This window comes from Oreochromis aureus, linkage group 3, assembly GCF_013358895.1.
Source record: "Oreochromis aureus strain Israel breed Guangdong linkage group 3, ZZ_aureus, whole genome shotgun sequence".
NCBI classification, from domain to species: Eukaryota; Metazoa; Chordata; class Actinopteri; order Cichliformes; family Cichlidae; genus Oreochromis; species Oreochromis aureus.
In genome coordinates, this window is record NC_052944.1 from 118,812,052 (window position 1) to 118,825,817 (window position 13,766).

Genomic DNA, 13,766 nt, shown 5'->3' on the forward strand with positions numbered 1-13,766 from the left:
CGCCACCGGGCCCTCTGACCACCACCAGTAGGCAACGGGTGAAGTGTCTTGCCCAAGGACACAACGACCGAGACTGTCCGAGCCGGGGCTCGAACCGGTAACCTTCCGATTACAAGGCGAACTCCCAACTCTTGAGCCACGATCGCCCCTAAATCCTGGTAGCTCTGCAACCATGTAAGCTAGAGCAATAATTTTTTTTTCATATGAAACCGGAGGAGTTGTACTTACATCTTATGCCATCAGCTTGTCCTAGGTCACGGTTTCCTTCCACATATAGCTTTGCAAAAACTGCATAAAAAGCGCTTGCAGCAACAAAAACATAATATTCCAGAAACATGCTTTGCCGATCTGATCAGCTGTTCATAACACTTCCTACGTTGGAATAGACGTCAGCGCGAACTTTCACATGTCCGCCATTACCTGCCAGAAACCGGAAGTGACGTCATTTTCGCGGAAATGTAGTTTTTTTTACTATCAGGGCCTCAGAGCCTATACTGGTGTTTTTAAAAGTTATCTTTGACTTTATGACTTTCTGTGTCGTTTCTGGGATGCTTAGAACTCAAATTGCACTGCTGGAAATAGTTTATTTTGATGCATATGCTGCTTTTTTGCAAATTTGCACTATAATATTTATTTTCGTTTTTCCTGCAGTATATAAAAAGTGGTGTATTTCAAAAATAAAACTATGAAGACACTCAAAATAAATTTCCTATGGTGGGAAACTATTTTGTGCAACTTTTTTGTATTCACAGTTTTGAGGGATAAGCCTCTTAAATTTCTCTAACTAGAAATATATGTTAAAAAAACAAAAACGATTTTCAATTTTTTTGTAGTTTATTGCACTTTTTTGCAATTTATGTAATTACTATGCACTGAATGCATACATATTATTAAAATTTGGGCTATAATGGTTGTATTGATGTATATCAACTTGAAATGCTCCCAAAATTGGCACTACAGCATGTAAAAATATAATATAAGCTCTGGCGGACTTGGTTCTATGGTAGGTCTTAAAGGGTTAAACATCATGAGGTGGAGGGTCAGGGGTGGTTTCCTATCATTTTTGCTGGGAGTTGGCAACCCTATTAGTTAAGTTGTTTAATATTTCCACTAAGTACTCTTTAAAATACCAGAATGGGAAGGATGGTGCAGGTTTAAGTTTATTAGATTGATCAGTAGTGCTGAACTATGAAATATTTTGGGTGCAGTGTATTTTTTGCATAGAGGTATAAAGGAATAGCTTTATTTTTGTTTTTCAAAACTTCAGTATGAACTTTCACAAAATGCAGCAAGATATTTTAAAAAACTGTTTTATTGATTATAAAATACACTATATCGGATTCATATCGATATCAACAGATATCCAAATTTATGATATCAGTATTGGACATAAAAAAAAAGTGGTATCGTGCTATCTCTAGTAAACACCCCAAATAATCATATTACCCGCTATAAGGAAGCACTTTGGCAACAATGGGGAAGAAAGACGAAAGATACAATCTTCATTTTAATAGGAAGAATCCTCTGGCAGATCCAGAAAAGGGCACAACCAGTTAGGGTCAGGGGAGGAAAACAGATCAAAAGATGCTGAGAAACACATTAATAACACCTCATGATTAAATGTAGAGAGCTGTATGAAAAGGTGTATATGAAGCGCAATACATAGAAAATTCCTGTGTCTGATTGTTTATGTCATATGTGCATGAAGGAAACAGGAATTGAAGAATTAAATTATAGAAAGAAAATGTTTCCGGCTCTTCTTCCTCTATCAGACATTCTCTCCATACCTGAGAGTGTCCAGTCTCCAGCCTGGATCCTTCAGTCCAGCCGACAGCAGCTTCATTCGTGAGTCACCTGGATGATTGTAGCTCAGGTCCAGCTCTCTCATATAGGAGGGGTTGGAGCTCAGAGCTGAGGCCAGAGAAGTACAGCCTTCCTCTGTGATCAGACAGCCTGACAGACTGCAGACAAAAGAAAATGAATAATAATAATACAATTTATTTAAAATTACCTTTTAAAACAACAAGGACACTGTACAGCAAATAAAAACAGGCATAAAAAAACACAAAATATACACAATAATAAGAGTAGCAGATAGAAAGTTTAAGATCAGGGATAGGTTATTAGGAGTAGTGTGAGTACAAGAAAACAATTATTACAATATGATGTGTTAAATTTGCTTAGATGAGAGGGTCCAGCAGTAGATCAGAGGCATAGGGAAGGATTTGTGATGTAAGACATGAAGAGGCCAATGGCCCAGTGGATGCAGAGTGGGGATCACAGCGTTTGTAATGGTAAATGGACTGATTCTTATATAGCGCATTTCTACTCTCCCGGAGTACTCAAAGCAGTCTATACAACATGCCTCATTCACCCATTCACACCCACAAGCACTTCTAAACTCAAGTGCAACTAATACGCATTCACACTCCGATTGATGCATCGGAGGGCAACATTGGGTTAGTATCTTGTCCAAGGATATTTGGCATGTAGCCTGGGGCAGGAATCGAACCACCAACCTTCCAAACAGTAGTTGATCTGCTCTACCGCCTGAGCGAAAGGTGGCAGAGGAGACCATATACATCATACATCATATACATATACATCATACATCTATGATGTATGATGTCATACATCATAGATGTATGATGTACATACATCTGTGTATGTACATACATACCCCTGTACATACATACCCCTGTATGTATGTAATATGTTAACTCTGTTTTGTATGTTTTCTAAAGGAAATTGTTGTAGCTTGGGTGAGAGGAGATTACTTTTATGAAAGGCAGGAAGTCACAGATACAGAGACACGCACACAGTGCTTTAACTGTTTTGACGCACCCACACGCACACTCACTCACGTGCACTCACATAGACACATGGGTACGCGCACACAGGCAGTCACATGCTCGCGCACACATACACAAACAGAGTTTGCAATACACCATGGGGGTTTTATGTTGGGGTCACTTCTATAAAACTGGTTTTAACACACAAAGAAGTGGAGATCTGCAGAGGAACACCGGCCTGGCACATCTCCCCTTCTAGAAGATGCATGCTTAACTGAAGGTGAATAAAGGTTTTTGTGAAAATGACTACTGAGTCTGGTGCCATCTCTGGATGCCGGAGGAATAAAAAGAACCGGGTTGAAACTGTTTCATAACAGTAGGCAATTTTAAACAGGTGGGTTTTGAGGTTGGACTTAAAGAAGGAATGAAGTGATGTTTCTGAGGTCTGGGGCTAAGGAATTCCAAAGTCGGGGGGCAGAGCGGCTGAAGCCCCTCAGTTAAGCAGAGGGGGAGGGAGGGTGGAGTGAGATTAGAGTCGGGTTTGGTGGAGAGGTAAAGCTGGGAGTCGTCGTCATAACAGTGAAACTGAATATTATATTGTGTCCAAGTGGGAGAAGGTAATTAATGAAAAGGAGGGGCCCAAGGACAGATCCCTGGGGCACCCCAGTAGACTGAGGAAAAGGCTGAGAGGTGAAGGACTTTAATCTGATGAACTGAGTGCGGTCAGAAAGGTAGGGTTTGAACCAGGCTAGTGGGGTATGAGAACATCCCACTAGTGATGGGATTTGCAGCTCTTTTTAGAGAACCGGCTCCTTCGGCTCGGCTCACTAAAAAGAGCCGGCTCTTTCGGCTCCGAACCGGCTCTTCAGGTTGTTTTGTTGCTTTAATTAATTTATTATTAACAATAATATAAAATTATGCACAAAAGGAATTACTAATGTCAAAAAAGTGGTTTTATTTATATATGTTTATATATAAATATATGTGGTGGCCCCTAGAGACAAAGCACGTACAAACTCCAAAAAGCACGTACAAACTGCAAAACACATTTCTAGCTTTAACTGAACTTCCAAAACAGAGCTACCTAAATCACTTAAATTACACAATTGTAAGCATATGTGTATTGTTTGTGTATTTATTTACGTATTTTGGAGTTTTTACGTGTTTTAGAGTTTGTACGTGTTTGTACGTCTCTAGGGACCACCATAAATATACTTTTATTTATTCACTCCACATAAAATGTAATAAATAAATCATATTGTCATGGCCCTGTGCCTCCCCGGCTAGCCCGGTCTGGCTACAAGTGTTTTTGCCTCTTTTGTCCCTTCTCTCTTCCCTCTCGTGCTCTGTGCACCACCGGGGCAGAGTTCTCTGTGAGCTCCTGCCCCTGGCTCCAGCACCTGCAAACAATCTCCTGTGATCAGCGCTCTCTCTGGCTCGGTACTTAAGGAGGTGGCTGGAGGCGCCTCGTTGCTGGATTATTGTGTAACACTCGTTAGTGTCATTACAAATCAAGCTTTCTCTGAGTTTCACTTGTGCCGCTGCTTACCTGTTCTCCTTTCCTGTGTCAGACTTCTCGCCAGCCTGAGGATCGCCATTTGGTGAGCTAAAGCCGGAGTACGAGCTAGCCTGAGCGTCCGGGAGAGATTGTACATAGCCCGTGTGTTCCTTCCCTGTGCCTGTGTCCCTGGAGACCCTCCTTCCCGTGACCTCCCCCCCACTTGTATATATTCGCACCTGGTGTCAGTTGTTAATAAATTGTGAACCTTTTGAGACGGTCTGCCTTTGAGTCTCTCCTGAGCCTGACACATATAATACAAAAACCAACTATGTACATGTCGACTTTTAACTATTTAAATTTTCAGCTTTTTCCTTTTAAACAAATTTAAAGTGAAACAACACAAAACACTGCAAACCACAACACAATTAAATATAAATTAAAATATGAAAACAGAAAGAAGATGCACATTCTCTGTCATATGGGCCTGCATCAATAAACTTTCTGAATCCTTTATCATCCGCAACTGAAAATAGTTGTGGGTAATTACTATACCTTTCTAATGTGACATTGTTGTCCTTGGCTCTCTTTCTCTCTCTCTCTCCCTCTCTCCCTCCAGCTCTGTTCCTGTGCTACTGTGAGTGTAACTACCGCCCCTCCTCCCTCTTCACAGCACAAAGCACGAGGCTCGCGTGCAGAGTGAAGCGGAAAAAAAGTTAGAGAGAGAGAGAGTGAGAAAAAGAAAAAAAAACACGGCTCGTGATAAGGAGCCGGCTCGCGTCGTTCACGTCAAAGAGCAGGCTCTAAGAGCCATTTCGTTCGCAACTGACACATCACTACACCCCACTAGTCTGTACCCCAAATCACCACTTTCGGCCAAAGACTACAGAACACATGTTATTAAAGCTTCTCTACCATAATGAAACATCTTTGAGAAAGTTGTAATTTTTTTCTCTATTTATCTATCCATTTTCTTTTCCATATCAGCGTGTATCTGAGGCAAATAGATATTGATTTGTGTTACTGAATGTATCTTAATGAGTTGAAAAACAGACCCAAAACCTTATATCCATTCTTTCAATTGACAGGTGTTGTAGATTTTTTTCCACTGCTCTAAGATTTTGCCAACATACAGGACATGTTTTTATTTCCTTTTTTAAAAACATGAAGTTTACATGTAATGAAATGTGCTATAGAAATAAAATTGCCACTGCCATGTCGTTTATTTATTTAGGTTTCCAAAGTTATTTTTGTATGAGTTATATATTTTTTAATTTTTAATTGGAGGAAGTCAGGAATGGATGAGGAGATGTCGAAAAGTCTCATCTTGTACTCAGCCTGAAACAATCAATTTCACCAGGGTGTAAGGGTTAACATGAATAAATCAAACTCCCATATATAAACATACTTTGTAAAAACCTACATAATACAGAAAAGGAATCAAACTGAAACGTTTTGTTGATTGAAGTAAATAGTTTTGAATTATGGGACAAGATAAAAGTATAATTTGGAGAAACCAAGGTTTGTACTTCCTTTTAGCCTTTGCTGTAATGTCATAGTATACCTTCCTTTCATTTTTCTGGGTTTATAGTATCACTCCTGCAATTTTTATCGGACCATTGGCAGTAGCAATTAGACAGGCTACAGTAATTAAGGACATAAAATGCAAGAATGTAAAACATAAGATCAGTCTTCATGCGGATGATGTGTTGATTTTTCTCTAAAACTCACAAACAAATCTTTCTGAGGCAGTTACACTAATGAACTCTTTTTCAGGAGTTTCAGATTATTCAATTAATTGGTCAAAATCAACAGTTCTTATGATTAATTGCTCCTTCCATAACTCTTCTTCTACCCCACTGCAATCTGAAAATATTAAATATTTAGGTATAAATGTCTCCCCTAAGCTTGCAGATTTAACTAAATTATACCAAATCCCACTCTAAAAGACAGTAGAAGGCGATCAGGCTAGACGGAAATCTCTGGGGGGGCTGGGAGGAGGAGTTGGCCATCCGATTGGGGTCTGGATTGTGGGGCCTCCCTGCTGCTGCCGAGTCGGGGTGGTCTGCTTCTTTCCACCCCAGGGAAAAGGGTAACACTACCAGGGTCTGGGTGCAGTTTCCCCCTCCAGGGGCAAGGGTACCTAGACCTGGGATTTGGAGTATGCTTGAGGAGGGTGATTGTGTGTACAGTGTCTATTTGTCTGTCTCCACGTTGGGTGAGTGTTGAGTAATTGCATATGAGAGCATGAGGGTGTGAATGGATGTTTGTATCTGTGTGTGCCTGTTTGTCTGTGTCTATATGTCAGGTCGGGTATCAGACGCCACGTCTCTAGGGACATCTCAGGCCCTCCAAGGTATGGAGGCCTATCTCCCCCCACCACTTCCCCTGCCAGTGGCAGACACCCTCAGACATCGGTGGTACCGGTGGTACTTTGTGTCCGGGGATGGGTGTCCAGGTACGCACCGGCTCACTCCTGGTGGCTGCTTGTCGGGGCCTGGAGCCCGGGGTTCGCTCGGGCCACTTCAGGGGTGGGGTGCCCTCGACCTCTCAGCCTGGGGCTCGGTCACTCTGGCACAGCTGGCTGCCGGTGGAGCTCACGGGCACGTAACTGCAACCCCCCCTGGCTTCTCCTCCGTGGCTGCCGAGTGACCTCTCATCTGGGACTCTCCTCAGCTCTTTCTGGGATAGTGCCCCTCCGTTAGTCTTCCTTGGTTTCTTGTGTTCTAAGGGCCTCTGGATGTCTGGAGCCTTGATCTCCTCCATATCTGCTTCATGCCCTGGAGGACGGGGCTATGGCTCCCCACACCCTCTAGCACAGTGTTTCTTAACCTGGGTTCGACCAAACGCTAGGGATTCGGTGAGTCAGTCTCAGGGGTTCGGCAGAGCCTCCACCGCGGAGGTCGCAGAGGTCCAGACACACCCGAATTATCGTGTAAATTTGTGATGACACACCCCCTTCTGGCCATCACTGGCTGCAGATGATCATGCCAATCAGGGTTGCAGGGAATGTAGCGCGCACAGTAGTCAACATGTGAATGTCGTGGTAGTACTTCGTGTGATTTTTTAAAACATTTTAATCCATACTAACTATGTCGGGCAAAAGAAGAAAGTGGTCGGATGAATATGTACAATATGCATTCACATGTATCACGGAACGTGATGGGAGTGAGCGTCCTATCTGCATGATTTGCAACGCCAAGTTGAGCAACTCTAGTCTCGCACCGGCAAAACTAAAGGAACACTTCTTGAATTGCATGGAGACGGGGAATACAAGAACAGAACACTTGCTGAATTCAAGGTGAAGAGAGACAGATTCGATTAAAGGCCCACTCTGCCTTTCTCTTGGATTTGTACCCGTTAACAAACCGATCCTCACAGCATCGTACGAAGTTACTTACCTGATCGCAAAGCAGGGCAAGCCACACACCATTGGTGAAACACTTGTGAAACCAGCCGCGTTAAAGATGGCAAATCTGATACTCGGAACAGCGGCCGAAGGTAAATTATCACAAATTCCTCTTTCAAATGACACCATCAGCGACAGAATAGAAGACATGAGTAAAGACATCTTGGCTCAAGTAGTCGCCGATCTGATTTCAAGCCCGGCAAAATTCAGCCTTCAGCTCGATGAGAGCGCAGACGTTGCTACTCTGAGCCAGTTTACTGTTTTTGTGCGCTATGTGAAAGATGACATGATAAAAGAAGATTTTTTTATTTTGTAAGCCTCTTACAACAACAATTAAGGCAGCTGATGTGAAGAAACTTGTGGATAACTTCTTCAGAAACAACAATCTTTCGTGGGACATGGTTTCTGCAGTTTGTACGGATGGTACTCTGTACTCTGGTTTTGGTGCGCTAGTAAAAGCCGATGCACCACACATCATTGTGACTCATTGTATTTTGCACAGGCATGCATTGGCAACAAAAACCTTGCCTCCAAAAATGGCAGAAGTATTAAAAAGTGTGGTGGAATGTGTGGAATGTGTGAACTATGTGCGAAATAGTGCTCTGAGGCACCGCATCTTCAGTGAGCTGTGTAAAGAAATGGACTCTGAATTCGAAGTACAGGGTGGGCCATTTATATGGATACACCGTAATAAAATGGGAATGGTTGGTGATATTAAAGTCCTGTTTGTAGCACATTAGTATATGTGAGGGGGCAAACTCCTCAAGATGGGTGCTGACCATGGTGGCCATTTAGAAGTCGGCCATCTTGGATACAACTTTTGTTTTTTCAATAGGAAGAGGGTCATGTGACACATCAAACTTATTGGTAATGTCACAAGAAAAACAATGGTGTGCTTGGTTTCAACGTAACTTTATTCTTTCATGAGTTATTTACAAGTTTCTCTTTGTTCACAGCCATTGACATGTTGAAGAGGTTAACACGTGAGGAGCGGATCGAAATTCTGTTGATATCTGGTGAACGCAGTGACCGGGTCATTGCAGCAGATTTCAATGCAAGACACCCTACGAGACCATCCATCTCCCATGCTACAGTTAGCAAACTGCTTGCTAAGTTTCGTGAAACTAGTTCATTGTTGGATTTGCCAAAATGTGGACGCAAGAAAACTGTCACTAATGAAGAAACATCAGTGGCTGTCCTAGCGTCATTCAGCAAGAGCCCACAGCGTAGCACTCGCCGCATGTCACTGGAGAGTGGCATTAGTCGAACATCCCTTCGGCGGATATTAGCTACTCACAAATGGCACCCTTACAAACTCCAGCTACTGCAGCATCTCAACGAAGATGACCCAGATCGGCGCACAGAATTTGCAGAATGGGCAAAACAAAAATTGGAACAGGACCCTCAGTTCACGCAGAAGATTTTGTTCAGTGATGAGGCAAACTTTTATGTGAATGGTGAAGTTAACAAACAAAACCACCGCTGTTGGTCTGACACTAACCCACATTGGATGGATCCTCCAAGACTGTTGGAACAACAAAAGTGATGGTTTGATGGTGGTATATGGGGTACAACGATAGTGGGTCCATTCTTCATCAATGGAAACCTCAAGGCCACTGGATATTTGAAATTGCTACATGATGATGTGTTTCCCTCTTTATGCACTGAAGCTGGCACGTTCCCTGAGTTTTTCCAGCAAGATGGTGCACCACCACATTATGGGTGCCAGGTCCGAGCATTCCTAGATGAACAGTTTCCTGGAAAGTGGATTGGTCGTCGTGGGCCAGTTGAATGGCCCCAAGGTCTCCGATCTGACCCCTTAGACTTTTATCTTTGGGGTCATCTGAAGGCAATTGTCTATGGTGTGAAGAAACGAGATGTGCAGCACCTGAAACTACGGATACTGGATGCCTGTGCTGGCATCCAGTATCCTGCGGTGTTGCTATCAGTGTGTGAAGAGTGGGAGAAGAGGGTTGCATTGACAATTCAACACAATGGGCAGCACATTGAACACATTTTATAAGTGGTCAGAAACTTGTAAATAACTCATGAAAGAATAAAGTTATGTTGAAACCAAGCACACCATTGTTTTTCTTGTGACATTACCAATAGGTTTGATGTGTCACATGGCCCTCTTCCTATTGAAAAAACAAAAGTTGTATCCAAGATGACCGACTTCTAAATGGCCACCATGGTCAGCACCCATCTTGAGGAGTTTTCCCCCTCACATATACTAATGTGCCACAAACAGGACTTTAATATCACCAACCATTCCCATTTTATTACGGTGTATCCATATAAATGGCCCACCCTGTACTTCTGTACCATTCTAATGTTCGGTGGTTATCCCGGGGACAGGTGCTGAATCGTGTTTTTGCCATGTGTGTGGAATTAGCCCTGTTTTTGCAAGAGCACCAACACTGTCATGCAGATTGCTTCAAAAATCCTGAGTTCATTCTCATTTTAGCGTACATGCCTGATATATTCGCAGCTCTCAGTCATCTCAATCAGCAGATGCAGGGTGGTGGAGTCAATATCATAGAAGAGGAAAAACACCTGAAGGCTTTTCAAAAAAAGCTAATGTTATGGAAACGACGAACAGAGAACAACAACTTCAAAAACTTCCCCCTTCTGGACAACTGTGTAAGTAAGGTCGAAGATGTGTCTGGAATCAGAGATATTTCTGTATCCACGGAACTGAAGCAAACAATTGCAACGCACTTAGATGAGCTTGCAAAGTCTCTCGACAGATATTTCCCTACAAGAGAGTCATATCCAGCATGGGTGAGACAGCCGTTCACGTTTGCTGTTGAGACAGCAGATGTCAATGATGAATACCTTGACATAATCATTGAAATTCAGCAGAGCCAGGTTCAACAGCAACTCTTCAGAACAACAACACTCTCAACGTTTTGGTGTCGACAAATGGACAAGTAACCAATTATTGCTAAGAAAGCCCTGGATTTTTTTATACCATTTGTTACAACATATATTTGCGAGCAATCCTTTTCGACGATGCTGGACATAAAACCGAAGAAAAGGAACAGACTTTTCTGTGAAAATGACACTGGCACTTGCCAAGGTGAAGCCACGCATATCTGAACTGGTCTCTCAAAGGCAACAGCAGAAGTCACACTAATTTACAGGTATGTAATTTGTTGTAAGTTCATGCATTGTGTTGGTTTTGTTCTTTGAACAAGGTGATGTTCATGCACGGCTCATTTTGTGCACTAGTAAAAAACATATCTATGGCTTGAATTTGGAAAAAAAAATACTTTTCACTAAAGAGGGGTTCGGTGAATGCGCATATGAAGCTGATGGGGTTCGGTACCTCCAACAAGGTTAAGAACCACTGCTCTAGCAGATCATTACATGAAGGAACCTGTTAAATACAAGCGTGCTCATGCTCACAGGTGTGCACAAGGGTGCTCACACACACAAACAACACCCTTTTTGGCTGCTACCTCAAAGCACACTGTGCACTGTCGATGTTACGTGCTGCACAATAATATTTAATATTTAGTATTCACTGTTATATTCACATAGATCATCGCAATGATGTTATTCATTATATTGCTCTCTGTTTTTGCTTGTTTCCCCTTTTTTCTTTCTCAACAGGTGATCCAGGTGATTGATAAATGTAATTTTTTTTTGTCTGTCTTTTTTTTGTTGTTTTTTTTTGCCCTTTATCCCCGTCCCTCTTCCCTGCCGTTTTTCTTTCCCTCTTTCTTTCTCCCCTTTCTTTTCCCCAGTCAAGTCTGTCCCGTATTTAGCAAGTGAAAATAAAATAAACAACAAAAGGTGAATCAAATGGACCATTTCGGCGAGGCTGGGATGGTCCATTTGGTAAAGTAAATCTGTTGGGACATCTTTCTTTGCCTTTAGACAATAATTTTGATGGCAAAAGAACCAAACGGGACAGGCATAAAAAAAAAGAAAGAAAGATGGAAATCTCTACCCATATCACTCATGGGTCACAGCAATAATGATGGTCTTGCCAAAACAAAAAAATTTATTTTAATGATCCCGAGTAAACATCACAAGACTGGTTCAGATCTCTGGATTCGCATATTTCCAAATTTCTTTGGAAAGATAAACCCCTGGGTATCTGCTTAAAAATGGGCCTGTCACAGGGCTAACAGATAGAGACAAACAACCATTCGCACTCACATTCACACCTGTGGGAAATCTACAACGACCAATTAACCTAATCCCACTAACTGCATGTCTTTGGACTGTGGGAGGAAGTCGAAGTATCAGTAGAGAACCCACACAAACACGAGCAGAACAATCAAACTCCACACAGAAATGACCCAGTGTTGGAATCAAAATCAGGACCTGACAACCTCTGTGCTGCTGTAAAAAAAAAAAAAAGGTTTGAAGTACTTTTGCTGCAATCCTGTATGAAACAGTTTGTAGCAATGAAAAGAAAATGATATGTTATAAATCCAAAATATCTGAAATCACTCAGCACACTAGTGGTCAAAAAGCACACTATACACAAATGTTCATGCTCAATGTTTTTTTAAATGGATATGGAAATCAATAAATAAAATTTGTATAATTCAGAAACTAATACACCTAAATATTAACAAAAGGACAAATTGAACAATGCTTTTGTTTGGTCGATAGTATAATCCAGACCAATTCTTTAAATTAATGAAAAAAAAAATTAATCCTCACCTGAGAGATTTCAGTGAAGAGTTTGGACTCTTCAGTCCAGCAGATAGAAGTTTTACTCCTGAGTCTTGCAGGTCATTGTTACTCAGGTCCAGTTCTCCCAGACTAAAACACTTAGAAATGAGAACTGAGCGCAGAGCTTCACAGCTTCTCTCTGAGAGGTTACAGCCAGACAGTCTGAAATCAATTATATTTGTGATCAAATTAATTTTGAATGAATTAATTACTAATGTCAACTTAGGACAAGAATAACAAATAATACCATGGCTGCCTCATAAATAAGAATACAACTTGTAATGCAAGCATAGAAAAAAAAAAAAGAAATAACATAAAACTTGGTTTGAAACAGCACAGTCACACCTCTGTATCTGTTGCAAGCAGGGAGCTATCATTTTAAGTGATTATAGATCAGTACCCACTGAAGCAGGCATTCATACTTTCCAAATAAAATATCTCTGATTGTTGTTGGTAGATAGAGTTAAAAATAGTCCTTAATTATCACGTACTGAACCATGATGCAGCTACCCGTCATCCTCTGTTGGAAACAAACTGCTTTAACTCCTTTCAGGGATTTTTATTATTTCCTTTTTATTTATATTAGTTTTTGAAGAGTTAAAAAAAAAGAGCTGTGGGTCCACTTTGATAAGGGTTACATCCACTAATGTTTTAGAAATCCTAAGATTTCTGCTGCGGTAAACTGTACAAAACATAAATATTTAAGCAATAAAAGTGTGCAGAGATGCATACATACAGGGCTTTGTTAGAGGCTTTCACCACTGGCAGCAGCTTTAGAAGAGCCTCCTCTGAAGCAGAATATTTCTTCAGGTCGAACACATCCAGATCTTTTTCTGATGTGAGTAAGATGAAGACCAGAGATGACCACTGAGCAGGAGACAGTTTATCTGTGGAGAGACGTCCTGATCTCAGGGACTGTTGGATCTCCTCCACTAGAGAACGATCATTCAGTTCATTCAGACAGTGGAACAGATTGATGCTTTTCTCTGCAGACAGATTCTCACTGAGCTTGTTCTTGATGTACTGGACTGTTTCCTGATTGGTCTGTGAGCTACTTTCTTCCTGTGTCAGAAGGCCTTGTAAGAGATTTTGATTGGTCTGCAGTGAAAGACCCAGGAGGAAGCGGAGGAACAAGTCCAGGTGTCCATTTTGGCTCTGTAAGGCCTTGTCCACAGCACTCTGGTAGAAGTGTTCCTCTGCAGATGCTCCTGTTTCAGACTCCTTGGAGGTCGTTTGTTGTTCTTCCAGCAGATTGACTCCAGAGTTGATGAAGGTCAGATGGACATGAAGAGCAGCCAGAAACTCCTGAACACTCAGATGGATGAAGCAGAACACCTTGTCCTGGTACAGTCCTCTCTCCTCTTTAAAGATC

At 41.7% G+C, this 13,766-nt stretch overlaps 1 long non-coding RNA gene across 1 annotated transcript; it reads right to left on the reverse strand.

Moving 5' to 3' along the window:
- Positions 1 to 1,903: 1,903 nt before the first annotated feature.
- LOC120433212 lies at positions 1,904 to 13,265 on the reverse strand. Its single transcript, XR_005608401.1, has 3 exons — positions 13,131 to 13,265; positions 12,383 to 12,556; positions 1,904 to 1,961 (listed from the first exon to the last, which is right to left on the reverse strand). It is a non-coding gene; the product is annotated as an uncharacterized LOC120433212 (long non-coding RNA).
- Between the last annotated feature and the right edge of the window lie 501 nt (positions 13,266 to 13,766).